Source organism: Ornithorhynchus anatinus, chromosome 8 (genome assembly GCF_004115215.2).
Source record: "Ornithorhynchus anatinus isolate Pmale09 chromosome 8, mOrnAna1.pri.v4, whole genome shotgun sequence".
NCBI classification, from domain to species: domain Eukaryota; kingdom Metazoa; phylum Chordata; class Mammalia; order Monotremata; family Ornithorhynchidae; genus Ornithorhynchus; species Ornithorhynchus anatinus.
This window is the reverse complement of record NC_041735.1, coordinates 48443553-48456405: the sequence shown is the minus strand read 5'-3', so window position 1 is coordinate 48456405 and position 12853 is coordinate 48443553. Positions and strand designations below refer to the sequence as shown.

The following is a 12853-nucleotide window of genomic DNA, read 5'->3' as shown; positions in this document are numbered from 1 at the left end:
CCCCCGATTAGACTGTAAGCCCGTCGAAGGGCAGGGACTGTCTCTATCTGTTACCGATTTGCATATTCCAAGCGCTTAGTACAGTACTCTGCACATAGTAAGCACTCAATAAATACTATTGAATGAATGAACAAACAGATAACGTGAGTATCCGCGGTTCTGCCTTAGAGTGTTTTTGATATATGCTTGGCTAGAGTGTGATGAGAGAATCAGAAAACATTCTTCCAACATAGCAAGCCCGGATGGGTTGGGCATGTCACATTACGAAAAAACAAACTGCATGTATGTGTGTGCATGGCATCAAAATGGGAGAGGAGGAAAGTACACATTTCCTTTAACTCAGGACTCACAAGAACACAGTTCTCATTTTATAGGAAGGGTGGGTACACGAGAATGCCGCCATAATAAATGACATGGATTTTTCGGTGGCTACTGAAAAGGTGAAGTTTATTTAAGAAATTTATTTGAGGAGGTTGGCAAAGTGCCACTTCAGGAGATTTTTATAACAAAACTATTTCCCTTCAATCAATCAATGCTATTTATGGAGCACTTTATGCAGAGCACTATACTAGGCACTTGGGAGAGTACAATACAGTTGCACTTTGGTAAAAACAATTGGAATAATCAATGTTGGAAAAACTTACATGTCTCTCATGTAATTCAGTGTTCCAGAACTGAATGAAAATATTCCAGATTTCTTCTACTGGTTTTATGATTTGTTTCACCCTTCACGCCCTCTGTTTTCCCAAGCTAGAGTCACACTACCTCAATATTCCACAGAGAACAAATCTCTTAAAAAGGAATAAAGAAAGCCAATGATAATGTCATCCCAAGTGTTATGGCCCCTTTTAAAAGTACTTTTTCTCTTTTCTCTGTCTGCTGGTTCTAAACCTCCACTCGGTTGCCCTTTTTGCAGAATGAAGCAGAAATTAAACCAACACAACACAGCCCTGCCTCCAGCATCCAAATATCTGGTAGCAGGAAACTGCATGAAAGGGATGTTGATGTATCAACTTCAAAGCATAAAGCATGAATTTGGGCGGATGTGGGAGGAGGAAACCTGATAAACAATGGAATACGTTTCAATAATTTGTTTTAATCTAATTTTAGCTCTCTCCAAATACTACTCTTAGAAAATACCAAAGAAGTGTTACGGAAATGGGATATTTTTTATACCAGCATGAAAAAGGGTAATTGGCCAGCAGTAACTTTTCTCTCAAACTAGCCTTCAGCCAAACAAATATAACGTATTGACCAGCCTTTCGATTCGTTCGTCTTCTCTGGCTACACTTGCTTCCTAGCCTGTAAAGATTCACAGAAATGAACAGCCATCTTTAAATGTCATCGGAACAACAACAACGAGCCGACTAACAAGTTATTTTTTCCAAGTTACCAAATGAAACTTTTCCAAATGGCATACACTGCTACAAACTAAAATATAGTGTATTCATAAAATCCTTGTGAAATTTTAAACTGTAATAATCTTTGACACATGCGATACAAAGCAAGGCATAATTCATAGTTTTCTGCAATATAGACCGATTTCTTCTCATTGCTGTTACTGACTTCACAGATTGCATCTACCATCTTTATTATATTGCACTTACCCAAGTGCTTAGTACAGCAATCTGCGCACAGTAAGCGTTCAATAAATACCTTAATTGATCAACTGATTCCCACCCAAACGCTGTCCTCTCTCAGATTTGTCCATCAATATAGTCAGTTAGTCGATCATATTTATTGAGCGCTTACTGTGTGCAGACCATTGTACTAAGTGCTTTGGAAAGTACAACATAACAATGTAACAGACACATTCCCTGCCCACAATGACCTTACAGTCTAGAGGGGGAGACAGACATTAACATCAATAAGTAAATTACTGATATGTAAGTATAGATAACACCACCATTCCCCTTGGCACAAACCCTTATCTTTGTTTTTATCCCTCTAGACTGTAAGCTCCTTGTGGGGAGAGAGCATGGATACCAATTCTATATATTGCACTTTCCCAAGCACTTAGTACAGTGTTCTGCACCCATTAAGTGCTCAAAAAATATGATTAGTTGATTGATCCTCGACCCCTCTCCCTCATTCAAACCACAGTTAATCTATCACCAAATCCTATCAGCTTTACCTTTGCAACACCTCCAGAATCCACCCCTTCCTGCACACTCTAACTGCTTACTGCGGCTCAGTGGAAAGAACCCGGGCTTGAAAGTCAGAGGTCAGAGGTTCGAATCCTGGCTCTGCCACTTGTCAGCTGTGTGACTGTGGGCAAGTCACTTAACTTCTCTGTGCCTCAGTTACCTCATCTGTAAAATGGGGATGAAGACTGCGAGCCTCACGTGGGTCACCCTGATTACCCTGTATCTACCCCAGCACTTAGAACAGTGCTCTGCACACTAGTAAGCGCTTAACAAATACCAACATTATTACTATTACTCTGCTGATCCAGCCTCCTCAGCAGAATAAGCTTCAGTCTCCTCACTGACCTCCCTGCCTCCTTCCTGTCTCTCCCCATTTCAGGCCATACTCCACTCTGCTGCCCGGATCATTTTTCTACCCAAAATGCCCATTCCCCTCTGCCAATTTCTCAAAACCCTACAACCGTTTCCCATCCACCTCTGCAACAGAAACTCTTTACTAATGGCTTTAAGGCATTCGATCAGCACTCTTCCTCTTGCCTTTCTTCATTGATCTCCTCCTGTAAGCTGACCTGCACACCTCGCATCACCAACAACAACCTATTTGCTGTATTTTGATCTCCTCTTTCTCGCTGCAGATCCGATGCCCACATCCTAATTCTGGCCTGGAACTCCCTCCTGTTTCATATTCGAAGGACCACCACTCTCCAAAATCTTACTAAAATCTTCTCTCCTTCAAGAGACTTTTCCCAGCTAAATCCTCACTTCCCTGATTAGACCTCCCTTCTGTGCCACCTATACCCTGTCCCCCTTAAGCCCTTGGACATTTCCCTCCTCTCCAGCCCCTATGGCACATATGTACAAATCCCGCTTTCTTGTCTTATGCTGGCAAGTCATCTTCGACCCATAGCGACATCATGGACACATCTCTCTCAGAACACCCTGCCTCCATCTGCCATTGTTCCGGTAGTGGATCCACAGAGTTTTCTTGGTCACAATCCGGAGGTGGTTGACCATCACCTCCTTTAGAGAAGCAGCGTGGCTCAGTGGAAAGAGCATGGGCTTGGGAGTCAGCGGTCATGAGTTCGAATCCCGGCTCTGCCACTTGTCAGCTGTATGACTGTGGGCAAGTCACTTCACTTCTCTGTGCCTCAGTTAGCTCATCTGTAAAATGGGGATTAAGACTGTGAGCCTCACGTGGGACTACCTGATTACCCTGTATCTACCCCAGCACTTAGAACAGTGCTCGGCACATAGTAAGTGCTTAACAAATACCAACATCATTATTATTATTATTATTATTATTCCATGCAGTCAACTTGAGTCTCCACCCTTGACTGTCTTCCATGCTGCCGCTGCCCAGCACAGGAGAGTTTTGACTTGTAGCAGATTGCCTTCCACTCACTAGCCACTGGCCAAGCTAGGAATGGAATGGGTCTGCCTCTCTTGACTCTCCCTCCCATAGTCGAAGCTGGTAGAGTACTGAAAACTCTCCTGGAGTCACCCTGAGTGGGGATATCCAGCTCTAATTTACTTTAATGCCTGTCTCCCACTCTAGTCTGTAAATTCCTTGCGGGCAGGGGTTGTGACTACCTACTCTTTTGCAATGCACTTTCCCGAGTGCTCAAGACAGTGTTCTGCCCACAGTAAGCAATCAATATGTAGGACTGATAGGTTGACTGGCAGCAGCGATCGAGAGAGAGCCGATGTGGGGACCAGGCACTGCAATCCTCCCCACTCCAGGCCCACATGGGCAGGGATCCACTACTCCTAAAGGGGCTGGCTACTATGCCAAAATAATAATGCAGCACATGTGCAGGAAGAAGAGTCACATGACACTTGACCACCCCTGTCTTTGGAAAATCACACGGGAAACCTAATGAAAACCAAACAGTCATTCCTAAATAGAGGATGATCTGCATTTTCATTTTAATTTTTAGGGAAATCTGTTTCTGGAGGAATCCTGAACGTATTTTAACGGTATTTGTTAAGTGCTTACTATGTGCCAGGCATTATATTAAGTGCTGGAGTAGATACACGATAAACAGGTTGGACAACATGGGGCTCACAGTTTTAATCCCCATTTCACAGATGAGGTAACTGAGGCCCAGAGAAGTTCAGTGACTCTCCAAAGGTCACACAGCAGCTGGCACGCAGGTAACGTTTTCCCTTACTTCAGCAAATAGGCTATAACTTGTAGGAGGTTGGAATGTACAGAAAGGGAGGAAGGGATTTCCATTTGTTTTAATACAAATTTGGGGGCCTGGTCATAAATGTCACAGGCTTTTTATTTTGCTAAGTTTCTGCATGATTAAGTTACCCAGTCTTCTGTTTTAATTATTTTCTATTATAGAATAAGAAGAATATGCAGAGGCATTTTAAAATTTCATATTCTTCCTGCATTGCAATGGCATATTCATTATCAAAAATATGATTTTTCAGAATGCAACCATAGCCGCCATCGTTTCAGTTGAATGATCCAAATACTTTCACAATAATAATAATAATAATGTTGGTATTTGTTAAGTGCTTACTATGTGCAGAGCACTGTTCTAAGCGCTGGGGTAGACACAGGGGAATCAGGTTGTCCCACGTGGGGCTCACAGTCTTCATCCTCATTTTACAGATGAGGTAACTGAGGCACAGAGAAGTTAAGTGACTTGCCCACAGTCACACAGCTGACAGGTGGCAGAGCTGGGATTCGAACTCATGAGCTCTGACTCCAAAGCCCAGGCTCTTTCCACTGAGCCACGCCGCTCAAAGAAACTCTTACCAGATCAAAATCCCAACCATCAATCAATCAATTGTATTTATTGAGCACTCAGGCTGTGCATAAAGCACCTCACCAAACACTTGGAAGAATCAATAGAATCGGAAGACATGAACCCAGCCCACAAGGAGCTTACAATATAGTAGCGGAGATGGACATTAAAACACATTCCAGATAGAAAAGCAACAGATGTGTAGATAAGTGATGGGGAGGTGAAGAATATCAAAATGCCTAAGGGGTATGGACTCAAATGCATAGGAAGAATCTAAGGGAGGAAGAATAGGGTGGGGAGGTGAGTGAGAAGTCAGAGAAGATTTTCTGGAAGAGATAAAAAAAATTTTAAGGCTCGGAAGATTGGGAAAGTGGTAGTCTGTCAGATTCTAGGTGGGAGGGAGTTCCACACAGGAGGGAGGATGAGAGCAAAGGGCCGACAGGGGGAGAGAGGAGACTGAGGTAGAGCAAGAAGCTTGGTGTTACAGGTGTGAAATGTGCAGGCTGAGGTGTAGTGAGAGAGGAGCACTGATAATTAAAGAGGAGAGAGTTGATTAGGCAAGACATTTAACTTCTCTGTGCCTCATATGTAAAATGGAAATTAATAATTATTATTATTTTGGTACTTGTTAAGTGCTTACTATGTGCCGAGCACTGTTCTAACTGCTGGAGTAGATACAAGGTAATCAAGTTGTCCCATGCAAGGCTCACATTCTTCATTCCCATTTTACAGATGAGGTAACTGAGGCAGACAGAAGTCAAGTGGCTTGTCCAAGGTCACACAGCAGACAAGTGGCAGAGCCGGGGTTAGAACCCAGGTCCTCTGACTCCCAAGTCCGGGCTCTTCTCACAGCAGCAGTCTCACAGATTAAGACTGTGAGCCCCACGTGGGACATCCTGATTACCTTGTATATACCCTAGAGCTTAGAACAATGCTTAGCACATAGTTCGGGGTGGGAGGGGGAGGGGGCACGACGACAGGTATTTGGAATAGGGGAAATAGGGTGTTTAAGAATATGGGTGAGTATCAAAGTTGTTAAGGGATATACGAACTCATAATCAACACAGGGGAGGGCAGATATTCAGACACATTAAAAGTGGCAAGTCTTTATGCTACGAAAAGATGCAAGTCCACTATTAAAATATATAGCTTAAAGAGAAATAAGAGCCAGATGACACTGTAAGTCAACCAATATTTTTTCCACATTTCTTTTTGTTCAGGTTTCTCCATCTGAGTTAATACTAACATGGCTGGGTCATTACCGCTCATCCAAAAACATGACCAATGTATTACATCTATGATAGAGTCTAATAAAATCGCTTTACTGTTTGTTTTAATGGCAAAGCAGACAAATGCATTTGTGTAAATGAAGCCTGAAATTAGTACTTTGTGAAGTATTTTTTTCTAAATAGCAGATTAAATTATGCTTCAGACAACTCAGAAAAGATAAAAACTGGACACATTATGAAGACACTATTAAGAAGTTTTCATGGTCTGCTAACCAGTACTTAATAATATCCTATCTGTGAGATGCCTTGTTATCAAGTACTTAACTGCCAACAGAAAATGTGAAAGTCCCAGAAAATCAGATTCAAACTATTTGGATTTAGAGAAGAGGAATCCAATTAGTTAGAATGCTTCTCACCAATTTGGGCAGCATAAACCTCTGGAGAGTAAAATTTGTGCAAGCTGGGCATGTCACTAAATTTATGCTGTAGAACTTATCGTGTTTGGTATCCAGCTTTGTGAAAAGCAGTCAACAAACTAAATTTAACTTCTCTTCACTAAGCAAACTTATGCTTGGGCCAACAATTCCTCCCCAACCAGAAAATAATGATGCAAATGGAATTTAAACTTTTGGAGTCATAGCTTCATTTGCTACACTGAAGATCACTTTCTTTCTCTGTAACATGCCCTAGTGGAAAGAGTAAAGAATTGAGCACCAGGAGACAAAAGACCCAGCTCCATCACCTTTCTGATGTTTGACTTTGGGTTTTTCTGTGCTTCAGTTTCATCAACTGTAAAATGGGGACAGAATGGATACCTATTCTCCCTCTCTCTGTGAGCCCTGTGTGGGATGGGGACTGTGTCAAATCAGATAATATGTATCTAGCCCATGGTTTAGCATCGTGTTAGGCATATAGTAAGCATTTAATAAATACCATCATTATTATTATACACAGTTCCAGTTACAAGACAGCAAATTAAAGCTAAGTACATCTAAAAAGCAAATTAATTGTGATCCAGAGCATTCAAAGCAAATACTGAACTTCACTAATGCTTGTCTTGCCTTATGCTGTCGAGTCGCCTCCGACCCGTAGCAACACCGTGGATGCATTTCTCCCAGACCACCCTCCAATCGTTCTGGTAGTGTAGCCATAGAGTTTTCTTGGTAAAAATATGGAAGTGGTTTACCATTGTCTCCTTCCGCATAGTAAACCTGAGGCCCCCGCCCTCGACTCTCTCCCATGGCCGCTGATGCCCAGCACAGGTGAATTTTGACTTGTACAAGACTGCCGTCCACTATCTAGCCACTTCCCAAGTTAGGACTGGAATGGATATGCCTCTGCTTGACTCTCCCTCTCAAAGTCAAGACTGGTAAAGTACTGGAAACTCTCCAGGTACGACCTTGAGAGGGGTCAACTAATGCTTGGCACATAATAAATGCTTGACAAATACTGCTATACTTCTTCTTATTATTATTTATCACTTTGCGCAGAAGGGGTTGGAGAGAAGTCCAGCCTGAATGAAAGAAAATTCTAACTGGTATAAATATTCTATTGGATCCTCTAGACTGTAAGGTCCTGATGGTCAGGGAATGTGTCTACCAACTCTTTTGTAACATGTTCTCCCAAGCCCTTAATACAACGCTCTGCCCAAAGTATGTACTCAATAAATAGCATTGATTGATTAGTTCCACCAATTTCACCTACATACCACAATTCATATTGTGACAATATGAAACACCAAAAAATGAGTACTTGGAATTAGTCCATCCACCAGCATTAGACATCTCATCTCAAAACTGTTTGCTGGATGGGAAATTAAATGTGAACAGGACATAGAAACAGATGTTTGGGGTGAGATGAAAGAGGGAAACCATAAACAGTGTGGACAGAAGACATGTTCCAAAGACACGACAAACGTAAACCTTAAACTATGTGGCCTAATGGGACACAGTTGGGTGGAAGCAGAAGAAGACAGATCAGCCTGGTGTGCGGCAATTAGAAATGGGATAACTGTCCTGGAACCGAGTCTTTAGGAACATCTTGACACAAAGAAGAAGAAATGGAAATTATGCCACGCCCTATACGAAGCACATACATTAAATCAGTAAAAGAGTAATCCTTCACGCCATGATGTGGAAGGGATCATCAGACTGGTCTTATGACTGATTTGGTCAGCCATATTCTAATATACTGATGAAAATCTCAGTTTGTCACAATATCTTAGAATCAAAAGAACAGAAAATATATATATTGTGTATATATATATTTTGCCTATAGAGGCATATACATATTTTTATTTTTTTTTTGGTATTTGTTAAGTACTTACTATGTGCCAGGCACTGTAGTAAGTGCTGAGGTAACAAACTAATCAGGTTGAACATAGCCCATGTCTCACATGGGGCTCACAGTCTCAAACCCCACTTTATAGAAGAGGTAACTGAGGCATAGAGAAGTGAAGTGACTTGCCCATGGTCATACAGAAGACAAGTGGTGGATCCAGGATTAGAACCTAGGTTCTTCTAACTCCCAGGTCCATGCTCTATCCCCTTTGCTATGTATGTATACGTATGTAGGATATATATGTATGTGTTCATCTTTATATGTATGTCTGTGTACACTACACTACAATGTTAAGGATAATAATAATGATACTTGTTAAGCACTTACTATGTGCCAAGCACTGTTCTAAGGTCTGCAACAAAGAAGCAACCTTACGTTAGTAAAAGTAGGAATGGTATCTATTGAGCCCCCATTAAGTGCAAAACACAACATTGTAAGCTTGAACAAGCACAACAGAAGCACAAGAGACGTTCCTCACATCCGAGTTCACGTTAGGCCGATAGGAAATCTCTCACCAGCAGTGGAATCAGAATAAAGTATTGAATGTCATCTGAAATGATATATTAATGTTGGTATTTGTTAAGCGCTTACTATGTGCCTAGCACTGTTCTAAGCCCTGGGGAGATACAAGGTGATCAGGTTGTACCACGTGGGGCTCACAGTTTTCATCCCCATTTTACAGGCGAGGTAACTGAGGCACAGAGAAGTGAAGTGACTTGCCCCATGTCACACAGCCGGCAAGCGGCAGAGCTGGGATTAGAACCCATGACCTCTGACTCTTAAGCCCGGGCTCTTTCCACTGAGCCATGCCGCTTCTCTATAATATGCATATTATATAATATATAATATAATATAATATAATATAATATAATATAATATAATATAATATAATATGCATTCACCGGTCCTGACGATGGGTATACGTACGTCGCCATGAACAACAATCTAACATTTTCAGTCCTGACGATGGGTATACGTACGTCGCCAGGAACAACAATCTAACATTTTCAGTCCTGCCATGCTGCATTATAAAATAATCACCTAGCTGTCATACCTCCTTCTTTACCTGGCTAACCAGCCAGGTCACACTGGCATCAGTTCTAAACAGCGGAACCTGTGCCTTTTTCTTGTGAGGTGGCTTCAGGTTTGTTTAGAAAAGTAAGCATTTACTGTGAGGAGTTCAAAGAAGCTCGAAGCCTCTCACTGAAAATGTTCCCCTTTTTCTTCAAATTTCTGTAGATATATTTTCAACAGTTTGATTCAAGTGAAAAAGAACAAAGTTCAGGGTATTGGAAATTGAATCTCCCCCTGACAAGAAGTCTAAATCAAAGAAAATCTCATAAACATCAGATATCCCATTGAACTCAAATGGAAAGGGAGGAAAAACTATTCAAAGAAACTAGGAACGCTACTCTCTATTCTAACCTATATAGCTGCTTCTCCCCAAATATGTTTGTGTCTGTGGTCTCTCTCTCTCCTTTCCTCCCTCCCTCTCTCCTTTCCTCCCTCTCTCTCTCTCATGCTTTTCTTCCTGGGCTAATTTTCCATGTCCAACTTGCCACTTCTGCTTTTCATGTCATCAGCCATATCACCCCAGTATATAAATTACTCCCGAAGAATGTTGGGTGCTTTATTATTTAGATGTGTTAACTCTTCCAGAGCACTAGTGAATCCATTAGAAATGACTTATGAAGTACACTAAATGGCTTTCTAGAGGCCAGAAATAATTAATGTACCTCCCATAGGGAATTACTTACTCAGAGTGTGTCACTGACATCCTGACCGGTTTTGGTTTTCTAATTTTATTATTCACAGGTTTCTTTGTCTGGTGTATTACCTAGTATTGAATTGGCAATCAAAAGAGTTTGCAGGGCAGTGCCCTGTACTCGGAACTAAAAGACGTCACCGACTTGGGAGACCTCTAAAAGAAGAAATTTCCAGTCATTCTACTGGATTAGGCCATGATCGAAAAGATGTTTACTTCAACATCAAAAACTAAAGTGCAAAAAGGGAGAGTGTTGTATAGTAACAGTAGTGTGTAACAGAAGCTCTACGAGGGTGACTGATAATAAATAAATTCTTCACTCCGCTGCCCGGCTCATCTTCCTGAAGAAACGATCTGAGCATGTCACTCCCCTTCTTAAACACCTCCAGTGGTGGCCCATCAACCTCTGCTCCAAACAAAAACTCCTCACTCTAGGCTTCGAGGCTCTCCATCCCCTTGCCCCTTCCTACCTCTCCTCCCTTCTTCTTTCCACTGCCCACCCCGCACGCTCCGCTCCTCTGTCGCCCACCTCCTTGCCGTCCCTCGGTCTCGCCTATCCCACCATCGACCCCCCCGGGCCACGTCCTCCCGCGGTCCTGGAACGCCCTCCCTCCTCACCTCCGCCAAACTCATTCTCTTCCCCTCTTCAAATCCCTACTTAAAACAACTCCTCCAAGAGGCCTTCCCAGATTGAGCTCCCCCCTTTTTCCCTCTTCTCCCTCTATCCCCCTTCACCTCTCCGCAGCTAAACCCTCTTCTCCCCCCTTTCCCTCTCCTCCTCCCCCTCTCCCGTCCCACCCCCTCAGCACTGTACTCGTCCACTCAACTGTATATATCTTCATCACCCTATTTATTTTGTTTATTTTGTTTAATGAGCTGTACATCACCCTGATTCTATTTAGTTGCCATTGTTTTTATGAGATGTTCTTCCCCTTGACTCTATTTATTGCCATTGTTCTCGTCTGCCTGTCTCCCCCGATTAGACTGTAAGCCCGTCAAACGGCAGGGACTGTCTCTATCTACTGCCGACTTGTACATTCCAAGCGCTTAGTACAGTGCTCTGCACATAGTAAGCGCTCATTAAATACTATTGAATGAATGAATGAATAAATATGATACTTATTAAATGCTTCTTCTGTGCCAGAACGCTTTGCTAAAGGCTGGGGCAGAACATACAGGTGGGTCGTAGACCCTGTCCCATACTGGGTTCACAACCTAAGAATGATAATTCTAGAGATAATTTACAATAGGCTAAATATGGGCTTGTAGAGTGGGGCTGAAGAAATTAAGGGCCAGAGTAACTGAATAGTAATTAGAGAAATACCTAGAACAGAAGAATATTAGGGAGCATGGCGTAGTTGGAAGCAGCATGGCGTAGTTGGAAGCAGCATGGCGTAATGATGATGATGATGATGTTGGTATTTGTTAAGCGCTTACGATGTGCCGAGCACTGTTCTAAGCGCTGGGGTAGACATAGGGGAATCAGGTTGTCCCACATGGGGCTCACAGTCTTAATCCCCATTTTACAGATGAGGGAACTGAGGCACAGAGAGGTTAAGTGACTTGCCCACAGTCACACAGCCGACAAGTGGCAGAGCTGGGATTCGAACTCATGAGCCCTGACTCCAAAGCCCATGCTCTTTCCACTGAGCCACGCTGCTTCTCCAAGTTGGAAGTCGGAAGTTGGAAGCAGCATGGCGTAGGGGATAGAGCGTAGGCCTGGGAGTCAGAAGGTCATGGGTTCTAATCCCTGCTCCTCCACTTGTCTGCTGTGCGGTCTTGGGCAAATTACTTTATTTCTCTGTGCCTCAGTTACCCATCTGTAAAATGGGGATTAAGACTGTGAGCCCCATGTGGCACAGGGACTGTCTCCAACCCGATTTGCTTGTATTCACCCCAGTGCTTAGTACGGTGCCTGCTATATTGCAAGTGCTTAACAATTAGCACATTAATTATGTAGCTAACAGAAGATTCATGAAATACTGGTACAAACTAGAAATTAAGTGAACAGGATGAAGCACAATCTAAGCTAGGCCGCATGCTGGGAAGACTGCTATATTGAATCTCTTCATGGGCCCGGCCTAACTAGGCACAATCTGTGTTTCACCAAGTTATGCAGTGGCCTCGGCCAGGATCCGATCAATCAATCAATCGATGACATTTATTGAGTACTTACTATGGTCAGAGCACTGTACTAAGAGCTTAGGAGGGTACAGTTTAACAGAGTTGGTAGACAGCTGCCTTGCCCACTGCTCAAGAACCCCCACTTCAGGCCTTTTCCCTCTTGGGGATCAGTTCCCTGGACAAGTAAGAAAGCCTGGAAATAGTTTGCCATATTTTGGAAATGGCACATATGGCTTAGTTATGATGGAAAGGGGTTTCATGGAAAACTTCCAAAGGTGCTTGAAGCACCTTGGAGGCCGTAATCAAAAGGAGATGGCAAAAAGCAATATAGGAAATAGCCTCTGGGTGGGTCTTCTTGGCTGCGATGTCCAGATTTTTGGAAAAGTCAAGCTTTAATCAAAACCAATAAAGAACAGGCTTTTGTCTCTAAAACTGGGTACATGCCATTTTGCAGGGTAAAAAAAGCCATAAATGTGTAGCCCAAAATGG

At 42.7% G+C, this 12853-nt stretch overlaps 1 protein-coding gene and 1 non-coding gene across 2 annotated transcripts in view; both read right to left on the bottom strand.

Moving 5' to 3' along the window:
* RBMS3 (RNA binding motif single stranded interacting protein 3) overlaps positions 1-12853 on the bottom strand; it is a 1099136-nt gene that overhangs the window by 1026105 nt on the left and 60178 nt on the right. The gene's annotated exons all lie outside the window — the stretch shown is intronic.
* LOC114814090 lies at positions 3523-3659 on the bottom strand. The gene has a single exon (XR_003761832.1). It is a non-coding gene; the product is annotated as a small nucleolar RNA SNORA7 (small nucleolar RNA).